Raw genomic sequence first — 18177 nt, 5'->3', positions numbered from 1 at the left:
GTTCTCAGCCCCCTCCTCTACGTGTTGTACACATATGACTGTACACCAATCCAACCACATCTCCAATTATTTCACCTGGACCCACAACAACCAAAGCTCTAATTAAGAAGGCCCAGCAGCAGCTGCTCATCCTCCCTGTCCTGTGGAAGAATAACCTGGCCCAGAAGTCGCTGGTGGAGAGCGTGCTCTCCTTCTGCCTGGGTGCTTGGTACACAGGGCCGCAACTGAGACCAGGAAGCCTGGCAGAAGGTAATTAACGCCACTCAATAGAGAACTGGTCTCCCTGGAGGACACGCTCAGATCTGTCTCCGGACAACCTGAGCCATCACAGGTGATCCTTCACCACCTGTTTGACTAAGTGCCTTTGGGTAGGCACCTAAGGTCAATCAGGTCCCACACCTCCAGATTTACAAACATTCAGACCCACCAAACACTATCCACCCAACCCACCCCATCCTCCCTCCACATATACACCCCACCCCTTCCCACCCACCTGACCAATCTGAGCCATGGTCTAAGTAACCTCATCATTCAGGCCATTCACACAAAGCCTTTAGTCCTTTGCACTACCTCCAAGCACTTTGCAACCTGCTGTCTCTCGTGTGCCTTTCTTGTTTTGTGCATATTCCTCTTGATTGTATGTATTTCTCCCGTTTGTTATTCATTCCTGCCAGCTTACTATTTATATTTTATTCTTGCACAGTTGCACACACAATTTTGTTGTACATTAACAATGACAATAAAGGGCTATTCTATTGTATTTATTCTATTCTATAATAATGCCACTATCTGATATCTTCCATATAAATATTGTTCAGCTATGGTTTCTTTGATTTCTCTCCTACAAGTTGAGAGAACAATGAGCAGATACACAGTCAGCAGCTACACTGACAGACAAAAGTTGTGGTGGGCTGTTTCTGTGCTCTTTGACTGCTGAAGTTGTTTACTCAGAACAGATCTCAGTATGATCTTTCACAAGACATGAAGTGAGAGAAGAGCTGCACTTCAGCAGGTCAGGTTGAGTTGAACAGTTGGAATAGATCATTTCAGCTGTACATGTTTGTTAAGTTGGAACATTGTTTAAAAAACACATTCAACTGTCCAAATGTGATGTTAGTTTTATTTTTAATTGATAATTGATTTAAACTGGATGGATGTCTGTTACAGCTCTGGGTTAAACACACTGCAATGATCTCTGGTGAGGCTTTATAGTTGTATAGTTTACAGTTTGGCAACCAATTAAAAATCAATTTCTAAAAGAAAGAAAAGGAAAGACAAAGTTAGTTATTAAGAGTGATCACAGCATGACTGAGCAGGTCTCTATGTATTTCCCTTTCTCACATACCCTTTGGCCGCTTGTTTTGAAATAATTATTCATATTAATTATACAGTTGTATTCAACCTTCCACCAGTGGTACAAGATCAGTTACTTGAGACTCAAACAGAGATGAGATGAAAAACCCCTTTGTATTCATGGCCTTGTTTGAACTCTCAAACACAGAAGTGTTTCATCAGCACTCCTGTTTATTGGTATCGTTGTGAGTTTCCGGTGCAAGTACTGTTATGAGAACATGCAAAAGATGTAAGGCATGAAAAAGTCACAATCTATAATTGTAAGTTATTACCTTATGTGTTTGTAGCAGTCAATATACATATGACTATGTGTACATAGAAGATGTGACCACAGGATTGTCTCAGAAAATTACAGGGAGCTAACTGACTGAACTGTTTGTGCCAAAGATCAAATAGCAGTTTAGGTATTAGGTAATAATTATTTGTATTTTTATCAAAGTGAACTGGGTAAGTGGTAAGCAACTTCTCTCAGACCATCCAGAGTTCAGCAATTAAACTTCACAATCTTTTGCCCATGAAGATTCCTAACTATATCAGAAATTATGATATCATTATGTTGCCTAGCAACTACCGCCTCTGTCAGTGCGCCCCAGGGTGGCTGTGGCTACAATGTAGCTGCCATCAGCAGTGTGTGAATGGGTGGGTGAATGGGTGGGTGACTGGATGTGTAAAGCACTTTGGGGTCCTTACGGACTAGTAAAGCGCTATACAAATACAGGCCATTTACCTAGCAACTTGTTAAGATGACCATTGTTTTAGCATTTATGCACCTTTAGTACCATTTAAAGCATGCTATCATTTTTCTTTCACAAAGATAACATCTAATTTGTCATTGTTAAAGGTAAATTATGCATGATATATTATGAAACTCTCTCTTTGCTTGAAAACCACTTACCAAAGGGCAAAACTGACCTGTTTTCAGCCTTTATGCCCCTCATGAAACAGCATGTCAATTTTATTTAATGATAAAGTCTCATTCATAGCCATAAATTTGAATTATACATGCCACCTGAGTAACTTATGTTCATCAAATAACGACCATCCACCACCACTGTTTCTTGCCATTTCTCATGGTGATTGAGCATATGGCTTTAACAACAGCATGAAGCAATACTGTAGCATGGACATCTACTTTTGCACTACATGTGTAAGTGGAATTAAACTGGTCATCATTGGTAATCCATTCACACTGAACTTAATTGCACTCAAATATATACGTATGTGGATGTAATTTATGAAAGAAATGAGCATAATTGGCATTTGAGATGGTTTTTTGAAAATATGTAATCCAGTGTTTTTGACAATTATTTCTATGACTTATTTTGCATGACTAAGTCCTGAAGTCAATGATAAATAATAAAATTATGATAAATGTAAAAGTACCGTAAGTAGTAGTTTCATAGCTTTAAGATTAATGCCAATCACGACTCAACCTTAAAGTAAATTTTGGAAGCTGAGAACACTACGGTCTCTAATTTATGTTATCAAAGTTAATAAAGGTGATCTATGGTACACAGTTTAACCATATTAGTATTTTGGAAATTTACAGGCAGTTTTATAATGTTTTAGTCACCATATCATCTCTCATGTTCACTTTGTGTGAGTTACAGAAACCCACCATGAAGAAAACTGTGCTGTTGGTGTTGTTTCAGTTGTTTAGACCGGAAAGATGGTTGATATTATTTCCACTGTGGTAGTGCAGCAAAGCACCAACTTGACGAACAGCCAATCAAATTGTTCTGAAATTGTTCCCTCCCATTTAATGTGATTATATTAAGATACCCCTTGCTATAGTATGCTTAAATGGAAATGAACTAGAAGTGGATTAATCAGAAAATGCTGATCATATTTTGCACACTATTGAGCTTCAAAGTTTGTCGTAAGTTTAGAGTCAGCTTTTTTTTTCCCAATTTAACTCCAGAAATTTATTGTTAACTCATCTGCTTCATTTTATCTTCAGGATGCACAGATGATCTGTTCTTTGGAACAAAGACTATTGGTGTTGGAGAAAATGCGACCCTGACATGTGCACGCCCGACGTCTGATTATGAAGCAACCTTGTATTGGATCAGGATTGTTTCTGGAAGCTGGCCTGAATTCTTGGGAGGAACATTTGCCTTTGATTATGCTGGTGTTAACAAGACTCCTCATATTACGACAAAACAAGAACCTGGAACATTTATTCTGGAAATAATTGAAGTTAATCAAAGTGATACTGGTCTTTATTACTGCATATAAGTCAGGCAGCTTGCTATGACATTTTTAAAGGGAACATTTCTGAGGATTAAAGGTGAATTGAATTACTTTGGGGGTTTTTTCAACGTGAAATTTTGTTTTTCTTTTTTTGTTAGTTAAAAAGTGGGTAGAACATGTTAATTATTTCTTCTTTTATATTTTCCAGGACTAGAACCAACTATCAATGATACCATTCAAGTGTTTCCTTCTGATCATGTCCATCCAGGAAACCCAGTGACTCTGCAGTGTTCAGTTTTCTCTAACTCCGAGAACAAAACATGTCCTCGAAATCACAGTGTGTTTTGGTTCAATGTTAGATCTGATAAATCTCATCCTAATGCAATTTATCCAAATGAAAACAGTGATAAATGTGAGAAGATTCAAGAGGCTTCCTCCACACAGAAATGTGTCTACAGCTTCTCCAAGAACGTCAGCTCCTCTGATGCCGGGTCGTACTACTGTGCTGTGGCCACATGTGGACAGATCATTTTTGGTAATGGAATAAGACTGGATGTTAAAGGTAAATTTTAACATTTTATTATTTATTATTTAGAATAGATTATTATGCATTGATATCAGTTTTTAATGATACCAAAATTCACATTCCATGGTGCATGTATTTTTCTAGAACTCACCACATGGAATTTGCAGAAGGCCACTACAGCCATCTTTCTGTTATGTGCTGTTTTGGTTACAAGTCTGGTTGTTATCGCCTACCTCATTTATACCATCAAGAAGAAAACATGTAATTGTTGTAAAGGTAATACAACTTTCCCCTTTCGTCAGTCAGATCTAAAGGTATTTAGCAAAAGCTAACGTCACGTTTCATATCATTGGTTTGTTTCAGTCAGCCTAAAGCATCTTTTAGCTAAAACTTCTGTGTTTCAAACAGATGTTGGAACAGTCAGTGGTGAGGAGCAGAGTCAGCAGGTAGGGTGTATGTCAGAAAAGTAATGGGGAAATTAATAGGTAAATACTTCTAATCATTTATAGTCAAGACCTTTAGTGTTGATGAATGTTCGATTTTTCTACAGACAGTTGAAGATTCAGTGGTTTATTCATCAACAACTTTCACCTGGAGAAAAACTGACAAAGTGGAGCAAATGAGTTCCAGGAAAGCAGAGGAGACAGTCTACACTGGTGTGAGAGATTTGTAGCAGATCAACAATTCACCTGTGGAAATTGCTGAAAATATGTGGGACAATGTAGCACCATAAACACCACAGGGCCTCTGTTGCACTTCTGAAAATGTTCATGTAATATCTGAACAATATATTATAACAATATATTGTGTAATATGCAGTTTTTGCCTTGTATTTAGTATTGTGATTTAAATTTAGTTTTAATCTCAGAAAACTCTGAAAAGTTAGGCAGTCATTTTAATAATAAAATGAATAATAATAAAACTATGCTCCTTCTCGTCATTTCCACATTGTCCTCCATGTTTTTCATTCTCTCTCTCACGCTCTCTCTTAAAAGAGCACCGTTTTAATTTCTTTGATTTTATTTTGATATATTATTGAAGATGAGCAGACTGTTACGTGACTTCCTCTCAACCACAGCTTTAAGCATGGCCGATAGTGGAAGTCATAGAGCCTTCTTAATCTTAACATAAATCTTAGCAGTTTTACTAATTCTCATGTGCATTGTCTTTTGTCACAGTATAGAGAGCACATGAGATATATCACTGCAACAACTGATGCTAAAGAGATCCAATTGTTGTGAGAACAGCCTTTATATTTTGGGCATCATACCATGTCCAGTTAGAGACAACGTAAGAGAAACTTGCAGACAGACAGTCGTTTTGCCAAAGGACTTAAGTAGTTTAAATAGTTACACCTTACTAGCACTAAGTTGCTTTCCAGACTGTCTTTATTCCAGTTATTATTATTAATTACCCCGTATAGATGCTGTTGCAGTCATTTCTCATAGACTTTGGTGCTTATTAACATTACAGCATGAAGCAGTTCCATCCCACAGGTACTCATTGGATTAAGATCTGGTGACAGTCACGGCCATCTGAGCACAGTAAACTCATTGACAGTTTCAAGAGACAGGATTGAGATTGTTTGAATATAGGAGATTATTCTGCCAGAAGCATCCATCATAAAATGAATATGCTGGTCATAAAGAGATGGACATGATCAGCAACGATATTTAAGTAGGCTGTGTGGTGTTTAAGCAATGCTCAATTATTACTAGGAGTTCTAAGAAAACATCCTTCACAACATTACACAACCACCAACAACCAGAACCAATGATACAAGGCAGGATGGATCCATGCTTTTTTTTTTAAAGACAAATTCTGACGCCACCATCCAAAAGCCTTATAACAAAGTGGGAATTGTTAGAGGTGGTTGTAGTCAGGAGATCTAATAATCAATAGGTTGGTGATCAGATCCCTGGCTGCCTAAGTCTGCATGACAAATTTCTTTCGGAGCGCAGCTAGAGTGAACAAGTGTACCTAATGAAGTGGCAGTGTTGCAGTAACAGGGTGCAGCTCCTGGCAGACGAATGTGTTTGGTCCGCCACAACTTTCCACACATGAGATATTTTTGAGTTTGATATTTAATGTGGTTAAAAAAGTTAATGTCATTGTTTAGAAATGTTTAAAAATATAAAATCAAATGAATAACATTTGATCTTTTATCTATCTAAAAGCACTTTCTAAAGGCCCTCTGCATTGTTCTCTTGACAAAAAAACAAAACAAGCAAAGCCACATGCAACAACTACACTGACAGACAAAGGCTTTGGTGGGCCATTTCTCCACTCTTTGACCAACCACTGAAGCTGTTTACTGAGAACAGAGCTCACTGTGCCCTTTAACAGGATATGATATGACAAAGCAGCTACAAGACTCTTTTTATATAGACAAACCAAAATGATTTAGTTTTACTTTAATGCAGAGCACAAATATTGTTTCTTTTTTGCGATTTTAAGCAACAAGCATTTACAACCAACTATCACCAACTATACAAGTGAGGTGTGTAGGAAAATAAGACTTCAGAAGTATGGTTAATAATATAACAAACATTTGAAGACATTGCCATGGATACCAGGAAGGGATACATGATTAGCATCTCCCTGCTTCTGCCAGCAGCTAAGAAAAACCAAAGAAAAGGAAAAACTGTCACAGTGTGATGTGCACTTGTTCCTTCCTGTTCCACAGCTCTTATAAGCTGTTCAGTTATATTATTACAACAGTTATATAGTTTTATTCCACTTGTCTCTTTAAAGTAGATAAAAAAAGTACTGCAAGACCAACTTCCTGCAGAAGAGAGTGAAACAGAAACAAAGCAGCTACAGTGGGATGCAAAAGTTTGGGCAACCTTGTTAATAGTCATTATTTTTCTGTATAAATCGTTGGTTGTTACAATAAAAAATGTCAGTTAAATATATCATATAGGAGACACACAGTGATTTTTAAGAAGTGAAATGAAGTTTATTGGATTTCATTGTGTGCAATAATTGTTTAAACAAAATCAGGCAGGTTACTTAGTTTTTCTAAGTTAAAAAAACTCAAATAAATTGAGTTTATCAGCGTTTTTGCCTAAAAAGTACTGGTAACTTATTTAAATCTAGTTCTAATAACAAATGGATAAAAATTGAGTTCAGCCTATTTAATATTTTTAATTAACCTCCTAAGACCCGAACCTTTCCACGGCATGCATTTTAAATTTCTCTTTGATATTTGGTCACATTGGGGCCCGATGAATGTAAAAACTTTTTTTTTTTTACCTTATCTTTGTTTTTAAGAAAAAACAAGAGCCATATATGAGGATATTCGTTTAAAATTTCAATAGAACAGTAGCTGTATAATGTCCTCGTAAGTGGATATCAAGCCATTATAGAGCAAAATTGAGTATTTTGGTCTAAATAACCCAAAATGTGATGTCCACATATGTGGACACCAGGTCCTAGGAGGTTAAACACAATATTAGATTTTACAGTGTGGAGAGATCTTAAACATGCTGTTGGGAGAAGGCACCCTTCAAATCTGAGAGATCTTGAGTAGTTTGCAAAAAAGAATGGTCGAAAATTCCAGTTCAGACATGGAGCAAGCTTGTTGATGGTTATTGGAAGTGATTGATTGATTTTTTTCCAAAGAGCAAATATTAAGTTGAGGGTGCCAATAATTTTGTCCAGCCCAGTTTTTTAGTTTGTGTGTGAAACTTTTTTTTGTCTGTTTTTGTGTTGATACACTGCACATAAAGGTGCATTTTCTAGAAAAATCCCTCGGTGTTGACAATTTCAGCTATGACTAAATATCTGTGAGTACAATTATTTTACCCATCAGTAAAATTTCCTGTGGGGATCTTGCTGCTTTCCCCATTATCATAGGCGTGCACCAAGGAACAGCCTGATTTTACCTACAGTTCTTTCTGTACATCAATACAGCAATGGCTGACCTGCAGGTGCCCCACCCTTGTACTCTATAGTACTCTGATTACTTGCCATAAAAGTCATCACAAGGATGGATTATGTGAAGTTTGACAACCACACAAATGGTATGGTTTTTATGGACAGAATTTCTAGACATAGCCAAGTGGCAGAAGGCTTTCACTTGGGTGATGGCCTCCAGCTCACCTTGGAACGGTTTGCAGCTGAGTGTGAAGGAATGAGAATCAGCACCTCCAAATCTGAGGCCATGGTCCTCAGCCGGAAAAGGGTGGAGTGCTCACTCCGGGTTGGGGATGAGTTCTTGCCCCAAGTGGAGGAGTTCAAGCATCTTGGTCTTGTTCACGAGTGACGGGAGAAGGGAGTCGGAGATGGACAGAAAGATTGGTGCTGTGGCTGCCATCATGCGGACGCTGTACTGGTCTGTTGTAGTGAAGAGAGAGCTGAGAGTAAAAGGGAAGCTCTCAATTTACCCTCCCTACCCTCACCTATCGTCATGAGCTGTGGGTAGTGAAAGAATGAGATCGCGGATACAAGCAGTGGAAATGGGCTTCCTCCGAAGGGTGGCTGGTCTCTCCCTTAGAAATAGGGTGAGAAGTTCAGCCATCCGGGAGGGGCTCAGAGTAGAGCCGCTGCTCCTCCACATCAAAAGGAGCCAGTTGAGGTGGTTCGGGCATCTGATAAGGATGCCTCCTGGGTGAGGTGTTCTGGGCATGTCCCATCGGGAGGAGGCCCCGGGGCAGACCCAGGACATGCTGGAGAGATTATATCTCTCGACTGGCCTGGAAACACTTTGGTGTTCCCTCATTTTCTGTCCAGCTTATGGGTTATCAGTTCTGAAATGTGCATTTGTGACTTATACCAGTCAGGCCTTTCTGAATTGAGGTTCCCTTTTTTCATAAAACCCACAGTTTCCAGAGTCCTATGTATCACAGAATCCAGGTTCATACACAAAAGTGCAAAGCCAGACTCTGATGGTACAGACACGTGATTCAGGGTGAAGATTCTGTGGCCAAGACTGCCATGCACCTGATGGCTGGGTCAGATCAAAGAAGACATACAACAAGTGAACAAAACTGCTGAAATATATTGCTTGATATCCTGTATAGCTTAGAGATGTACCTCTCTGTTTGATGGACAGCTGGAGGCTGAATTGCTGTTGTAACTTTAAAGAGGCAGTTAAAGAACTATAAGAAGCTGGAAGAACTGAAAATATAAGGCTGGCTGAGAAGAAGCTGAAATGTGATTTTTTTTAATCATTGGTTGAAAAGTTAAAACTTCTTTCAACAAAAAAATTCAGACAAATTTAATACAAATGTGACACAGCAAAAACCAAGCTAAATTCACAAAAGTTACATTTGTAACTTTATGTTTCCTAAAATGTTAAAGCATTTAGACTTACATGCAAGTATAATTTCTTTTACTTATCTTTGCTAATGTTAATTTTTAATGTAAAGATGTCAAAACGTGTTGGATTTTTGAATTGTTTTCATTTAGTATGCATATAGATCAATTCCCACTTACACATGTATGTTATTAATAAATGATTAACCTTCTGGTAAAACTTCACTGATCACTGTTGTTATGAAAACATATTTAGTTGTACATCTGTGTTGGTTTACATTTTATATATCTATTCTGTATAATAATGACCAATTTTTCTTCTTTGGCTCTCGGAGGAGGCGGACGGACTTTTTCTCTTCTCCCTTATCTTCCCTGCTTATGTCCTTGTCTAGTCTCGTGGGGTTTTTTTGTATTTTACCTGGAACACTCACTCACAGTCTGTTCTCTAAAACCTAAAAGAGGAATTATGGATTGGATCAACTGGTCCCTAAATGCAATCGACACCCCTTCTCAACGAGAAGTTTGGGCTCGGGTGAGCCTGAGTGCTGAAGATATCTACCTATTCGGAACCATGGTAACAGGGTTCTGGCGGATCGGAGCTGGCTTGGCCCTGACTTATCGAAGAATTAAGGAAGCGGAACCGGCTGTTCAAATCCCCACAAGGCTGCCCGCTGGGATTGGAATGGTGGGAGAGGCGTGAGTTTCTCAAAATGGGCTCATTGAGTCAGCACGGATAAGATCTTGGAGAGGCTACGGGTGCTGTGAATACTCAGAATAAGATCTCTGACTGCAGACTGGATACATCTCTGAAGGGCTAGCCCGGAATAACATCTCTGGGCACAAATCGGATGACATCTCGGGGAGGCACACTGCCGTGAGGTCTCAGAATCGGCTCCTTGAGCACAAGAAATGACAACATCATAGAACGCAAGTATGGCGAAGCTCGCAGCTCTCCAACGGGAGATTGAGAGACCAGTGTTGGACTGTAGAACTGCTTTGAAATTCATATGAGCTGTTCGCACTAAAGTAAAAAATAACATCAGTTATGCGGATACCCCTTTGGCGCCAGCTGCAAGGCCGGAGCTGAACAAAACACCCTGATAACGACTGTGTTGAGTCTGTTCCTTCCCATTCCATGCAAGGCCACCTGGGTTGGCTGGTAGACTGTTTACTTAGCCTGGCAGGGCGAAGGACACTGTCTCAGCTGAACTATGGACACGCACACGCACACATACACTGATACTGATAAGCACTCCTGACACATCACCCTCCCTACCCCGGATCCAACGCCACCTCCAATGCTTACCTTCCCTCTGATGTGGACATCGGGTCAGCTGGAGGCGCAGTCGAAGATTGCAGCGGTCCCAGATCAGATGTACACACTGGAACTCTTTCCCATGTTGCTGTCTGTGTTTATTGTGCTATGGTGTGTTGATATCTGTGCATTCCCGTATTATCCTTCTGTGTTACACATTTTGATGTTTTTTTCCTCACTACCTAGCCTGACCTGTCTCCCCAATGTGATGTTTGTGTATTGTATGTACGGTCGGCAAGGTCTGTCATCTCGGATGTCGGCAAAAGACCTGCAACTGACAAATAAAGGCTATCTCATCTCATCTCATCTCATCTCAATCATATCAGTTTTCTTCATTTTAAATGTGAAAATGGACATCACTGCTACATTAATGAAAGAAAGCTACCCAGCCAATCATATATCTCCCAGCTGAACACTTGCACAGAAATGGAAAAGAAAGACAGAGTAGCAAGAAGCAGAGAGGCACCTTAGAGAACAGGGAGATGTTTTCCAAGAGTCTGTTGAGGGTGTTTTTTAATGGATCTAATTTAAAAAAAATATTTAAAACCTGTTTATTCTCAAAGGCTTGCACTTATCGTGTGTGTTAACTTGAATTTTATTTCTTTGTAAAGTTTATTTTGTTATTTTTTAGCTTCATAGAGTTGGTGACCTAAATAGATTTTTATTTTTTCATCTTTTATGTTAAGCACATTGAGATTATATAGCACATTTCATTATAAGTAAATAAAATGACCATTGCCAAACAGGCTGTTCTTTATGGCATTACAGCTGGAACTCTCAGTCTGTATCTTTGATTGGCTTTTCCTGCCCTGTGTCACAAATGTTTCATAGGATAATAGGATTATATGAGAGTTTGTACTAATAAGGTCAAGAGCCAATTTATACAGGTCTAAAAAATGTTTTTGTGGCCATTATTTAATGGCAAAAATTAAAAACCCCAAAAGGATATTTTGATTTGATTATTTGATTATTTAGATATTCTGTGCTGATGGGCTGAAGATGTGTTTGACAAATCTGCAAAATATTTGTAGCTTTTCCCAAAAACCACATTTCAAGATGTCACTTTGACCGGTGGTGGTATCAGGTTTAAACAAAAAGATATAAGGGTAACCTAAAATTAATCTACCTATTTGCATCCTTAATTGTTACAGCAGGACTGAACACAGCAACACTCATCAGCTACCTTCTTTTACACCTGCCATGGGTGAGTACCTGGAATAGCTTAACTCTTGGGGTAACAAGACCAAATGACACGCTACACATCTCCACAAACCAAGACCACAACAAAATATAATATAAATGGTAAATATATTAAAACTTTAAGAAATAATTCAGTAATAATGTTTTAACCAGTTACCCGTGTTAGAGATCCCGATTTGTCACTTTAGTTTGTTTGCTATGTGTGTGATGAGTCACTATTTGCTTGTCTGCTTGGACAAGTGGTTATTGAGAGCTCCATTTATGTTTGAAAGTTAATGCCCTTGAATGCCATTGTAAATAAACATTGAGTCTTTGCTTTGAGATTGTGCAGGATGTGGAACACCTAATGACCTAGAAAGTGGAACTTTTCAAAATGTGTTTAAAGCATAAAATTTGATTCAACGAAGACTCAAACTGCCATCCCTGGTGTAGTTATGCATGTTTGTGCCACCATCCTACATTCACTTTCTAAAGTAAACATTTTTGCTCAATCTGGCAATTCAGGAGCATTTTAATGAATTGTTTCCAATAATAGGAAGAAATGGGCAATGCATCAGCTTAGTTTGAGGACTTGTTGTGCAAGATCAATGTCACAGGAAGTGGCCTTCTGAGTCTATGTTTTGTGATAACCAATCAGATGTATGTGACAGTGTGACATGGAGGGTCCATGTTACCTCCTCCACCTCCTACACACTCAATGAAATACTTATTAGATCCCTAACAGAGGACACTGTCAAAATGTTTTTGTTCTGGGTTACACTGATTCTTCTTCATCGAGTATGTAAGTGCTTTCTTATTCTATCAAGTATTTTTTCCATATATGTAGGTTGGTCTTACATTTCTTTTTTCAGTTTTTTTATTGTTATTGACTGCTTTATATTTTATATTTTTTGTTTCAATTTAGCTGCACTCATTCCAATAACTACAGCTCAACTTGGGGGACCTGTCAACTTTACATGTGTTCTGCCCAAAACTGAGACCGGCCGAAGAGATATCCACTGGTACCATCAGAGAGCTGGTGACACACTGAAAATTATCTGGACACTGAAAGAATCGGCAACACCTAAGTTTGCACCTGCATTTGATAACTCAAGATGGGAAGCTAATTATGATAAAAATGTCAGCAACCTGACCATTCTGAAAACAAATCAAGACGACGAGGGAATCTATCACTGTGGGTTTACAGAGTGGCTCCAAGATACTACATGGAGCGGAACGTATTTGTTAGTAAAAGGTAATATTGTGATTTTTTTTTCTCAGCAGCTAAAGCTGTCTCATGTAAATGTGAAAAAAAAAACAATTAAAATGTCAATAAGCATTTTTGGAAAACCTACTAAACTTTCAATTTATATTGAAGATGTTTGCAGTGATCTTAATGATTGTTTTAAGTGAAATATATTCTTAAGAATTTTATGACTAGCATGCATTACACCTCAGGCTTTCAAAAGGTGCTTTATTGTCACATTTGTCAACACATTTGTATTAAACAGGAAACACCCAGACAGCAAACTACACTGTTGTTCAGGAGAAGACAGTCCATGCAGGAAATTCAGTGACTCTTCACTGTTCACTATTTTCTGACGCTGAAAATAAGACATGTCCAGGAGGTCACCACGTGTTCTGGTTCAGAGAAGGATCTCATCCTGATATCATTTACACTGAAGGAAACAGACATCATGAATGTGGGAAAAGATCTGAGGCTCAGCGGAGCTGTGTTTTTCGCTCTTCTAAAAATGTCAGCTCCTCTAACGCTGCGACTTACTATTGTGCTGTGGCCACATGTGGGCTGATATTATTTGGAAATGGAACTAAACAAGAAATGGGTATGACTATGAAATATATCATATCAGATAAATATTCATCTCTTTTAGAATCACTCCTTAGATGTTTTCTTTTTTTTGCAGTGCAAACAGCAGGTTCTGCATTTATTGCACTGGTGATAGCAATAATCTGCTTGGTTATTTCTCTAATTCTTAATGTTATTTTCATCTGTTGCCGAACTCCAGGAGCAGCATGTGAACAAATTAAAAGTAAGTTGTTTAAAATAAATGAAAAATCATAATAATATCGCTCTTCTTAACATTAAAAGTAACTTTCAAAGAAATAGGATTAGTAAAAGTAAATTTACATATCTTTCTATACATTTTATTATTAATATTGCTGACATCATGAACATCTCATTATGTATGATTCCATCAAGGTCAATAAGTTATTATTGACTTAGCCAGGTTAGAAACCCAATTTTAAAAAATAAAAATCAAGTAGATAATATTCCTCTTTCATCACCGTTATGCACAGAAAACAGCTCGTCACAAGCAAGGCGAGATGACTTGAGCCAAGCTGTGGATGACAGTGTAAGTAATAATATGGCATCATATTTTTAGTGATTTCTAACAACTTGATGTAATTATAAGAATTTTATTATTTCGCATAGATTGAAGGTGAACTGAACTATGCTGCACTGCAATTCTCTGGAAGGAAAACGACAAGAGGAAAGAAGAAGAAGGATGAACTGGAAACTGAAGAAAGTGTGTACTCTCAAGTAAAATGCAGAATGTGAAAGTGTGTCGGTTGGGTTATAGTACTGATCTTTACTGGTGGCTGTAGCTCAGGTGGCAGAGCAGGTCAGCCACTAATCAGAAGGTCGGTGGTTCGATCCCAGGCTGCCTCCTGGCTGCATGCCAAATATCCTTGTGCAAGATACTAACCCCATGTTTGCCTACTGGTGGTGGTCAGAGGGCCCGGTGGCGCCTGTGTCCGGCAGCCTCGCCTCTGTCAGCGCGCCCCAGGGCAGCTGTGGCTACAATGTAGCTGCCATCACCAGTGTGTGAATGGGTGAATGACTGAATGTAGTTTAAAGCGCTTTGGGGTCCTATGGACTAGAAAAGCGCTATACAAATGCCGCCCATTTACCATCTTTTATATTGAAAATAAACAAATACAAAGAATTTGTTAGTAATTTTACTAAAAACATGATAATTTACATTCATTGTACCTATTGTGTTTTCCTGTTCTTGCTTTCCAGGTTATTTATTTATAATATGATGAATCAAATTAAATAAATAGTAATACATTGTATTACATACATAGTATACATGAGAGGTGGGCCGAGTATCCAAAAATTATACTCAAGTAAGAGTAGCATTACTTCAAAATAGTATTACTCAACTAAAAGTGAAAAGTAGTCGTCAAAAAAGTTACTCAAGTAAGAGTAAAAAAGTTCGCTGGATTCACATCCGCAAAGAAGACTATTATAAAGCAATGGTTCAGTCCTGACATTTGTATAACACGGATAAGACATTCTGGATACGATGTCTTATCCGTGTTATTCATTTTGAACATACCACAGCAAAATTAAATAAAGCTCGACCCACGACTGTTGAAGCTTGGAAAATCTTCTCATCCAAAGTTATCTCCTGGAAGAGGCAATAACTGGTTTTGACTTTGTGTTTTTTTCTTTGCTGTCCCTATGCCTTGTGACCAATGTTTGCTTTGCTACTGCAGTTTACAGTTGTGCTGTATATGTCTGTACCCCCCCCCCCCCCCCCCCGTTTTAAATCAATATAATGTCGATCACAAAAAAATAAAGTATATTGTTAGAAAAATATACTTTTCATGTTATAAAGTGATATAGCTCTATTTTTCTTTTGCCTGGGTGGCAGCTCTACGCTTCCATATCCGAGGCTTTTCAATGTGGCCTCACAAAATTATCACAACTACAACAACCATGAAGAGTTGGATGGACATTCATGAAGAGTTGGATGGACATTGCTGCTCAATCACAGCTGCCTGGTCAATGTTTTTCATCAGTAATTTAGCAAAGTTGATGGTGGTGTGTGTGTGTGTGTGTCTGTGTGAGTGAAAGATAGAGAGGGAGAGAGATTTTGTATGATAAGCTTCATGTTATGGACGCACAGTTTGAGCACTCAGGTCGCATCAGAGCATCAGGCCGTATAGTGTGAGACCTGCATCGTGACCTATGAACTTCTAACCCCTGAGATTTAATTGTACAGTTTGAGCAGGAGCTGAATAACGTGACTGAAAAAAATCGCAGTGTTTGCCCAGCTTAATGCAGACTGTTTAAACTAAACAAGCTGCTGTTTCACATAATAAACCCTGTCAGCCGCAGTATTGCCTTCTGTTTTAACAGTTAAAGCAGTAGAGACGAGCTGATTACATGTGTGTGGAACTCTAGCTTGTTTAACCAGGCTAGCTGTTAGCTTATAGCTCACGCTAGCTAACCAGCGAGCAGTTAAAAGGTCAGCCGAAGCTGCACAAAACACCCACAAACTTATCTCACTACAACGTAGCGCCGAAAATATGACTTGCAGCTCGAGCTCGACACAGCGTCTGTAACATAAGACTGACATCCAGCTAACCACAGCTAAAAAGATATTTAGAGACTGTTTCCTCAGGTTACACGAGTTGAGTTGTTTCACGCTGAAAAGTTGGTTGGTTTTGGCTCTCACTGAAGACACCGACGCTGAATACACCGACGCTGATGACATAACTGTTCTTTTGTACTGCTTTTAAGAGAAACATTCTTAGTATATGAGTCCGAGGGTGTTCATCCTCTTCAGCTCTAGCGTAGACTCTGCCATGTTTTCATGTGTTTCTTCTTTCCGTGTGTCCGCTACTTTGAAACACTTGGGCCCAGTGTTGGTCAAGTTACTTGAAAAAAGTAATCAGTAACTAATTACTGATTACTTCCCCAAAAAAGTAATCCCGTTACTTTACTGATTACTTGTTTTCAAAAGTAATTAATTACTTAGTTACTTAGTTACTTTTTAAAAACACGATTTACAACCTGAAGAGGTGATAAAGCGATAGATCTTTCAGCCCAATTCTACTTTTTCTGCATAAATCATCATACAAAATGTAATGAAATGGAAAAGTCTCTTTTTTTTACTTGTTTTATTAGTTTTATTCTTTTAACTTTATGCATCAAGCAAAAATGTAATTATCTGCAACATTCTCTGACTTGAATAAATTAGTTTAACATTTAAACCTATTTTCTGCACATTCCAGCACATAAAATAAAATATTTTTTGTGTTTACACTCACTCTTTCAAATAGATGCAAGTAAAACAGAGCAGAAAATAAATAAAATCAAAGACTCAGCGGTCCTGTTGCTCTATTTTCACCTGTAAAGCAGGACTACGGTAGGCGGAGGTTTACCCTGGTGCAGGTGTGCTGCGGTCAGTTGATGAATCCGCGAGTTTCTCTGTGAGTTTCCCATTACGTCGTAGCTACTCGGTGCTTGTTGGAAGTTTAGGGGTTTTTTTCGCTGTAAAAAGAAGTTTTCTTCCCACGCACAGCGGACACTAATGTTTTTGTCACTTTTTATGGAATCAAACTCAAAGTAAGGTCAGTACTTCCACGCTTTAAACGCTGCACGCTCATACTCTCTCCCACAATCGATATGTGATCCATTGTTGATCTGCACACAGCTGCTGTCACCAACGGCGCACTCGCTTAAGTCACTGTCATGAGACATTCTCGCAAAAAAATCACGGTTTTAGTAACGCAGTAACGCAGCGTTCCTACGGGAAAGTAACGGTAATCTAATTACCGATTTTGCAATAGTAATCCCTTACTTTACTCGTTACTTGAAAAAAGTAATCAGATTACAGTAACGCGTTACTGCCCATCTCTGCTTGGGCCGCTCTGTCCGCCACAGGCTGTATCCCAATTCAGGGTCTGCAGCCTTAAAGGCCACATTTTAAGGCCGATTACGTCACAGCGACGCGACGAAGGCTGTCCCAATTTGAAGGCTGCTCGAAATGCGGCCCTCAAATGCGTCCTTCATTTCCCTGAATTTCAAGGACGTGGCGGTGTAGACTTCGTGGCCCAACATTGGTAAAAAAGTTACCGGAAACTCCACTGGCGGCATGTTATCTAATGTGTTAAACTAATTATTTTTTAAAAAGTAACAAATCGAATTTTGCAAATGTAGCGGAGTAAAAGTACCGTTTCTTCTTCACAAATCTGCTCAAGTAAAAGTAAAAAGGATCGTGCAAAAAATGTACTTTAAAAGTAATTTTTTTTTCAAAAACTTACTCAAGTAAATGTAACGGAGTAAATGTAATTCGTTACTACCCACCTCTGGTATACATAGTATTACAGTAGTGCAATATTATCATGATGGTTTCATCACATGATTCAGTGATTTCAGCCTAATAGTTCAATCAGTCCCCCCACCTCAGCATTCGAATGCCTATAACAAAAGCGCTGGGATAAGGTTTCATTCACACTTTACTCTTATCAAATCAAAAATTTGTTGTCACAAGGGCAGAACAGACCCAGGGCAGACAAGCTGAATTCAGAATAC

The 18177-nt window shown here is 38.6% G+C and overlaps 1 pseudogene across 1 annotated transcript; it reads left to right on the top strand.

Moving 5' to 3' along the window:
* The first annotated feature begins 3189 nt into the window (after nt 1–3189).
* Nucleotides 3190–4745, top strand: LOC308409153 (annotated as a pseudogene). Its single transcript has 6 exons — nt 3190–3232; nt 3314–3643; nt 3755–4108; nt 4217–4348; nt 4457–4518; nt 4623–4745. The product of its transcript is annotated as an uncharacterized misc_RNA (transcript).
* The last annotated feature ends 13432 nt before the right edge of the window (nt 4746–18177 follow it).

The sequence above is a fragment of the Rhamphochromis sp. 'chilingali' genome (assembly GCF_963969265.1).
Source record: "Rhamphochromis sp. 'chilingali' genome assembly, chromosome: 13".
Lineage (NCBI taxonomy): Eukaryota > Metazoa > Chordata > Actinopteri > Cichliformes > Cichlidae > Rhamphochromis > Rhamphochromis sp. 'chilingali'.
The sequence above is the reverse complement of the archived record's forward strand: the minus strand, read 5'-3'. Positions and strand labels throughout refer to the sequence as shown.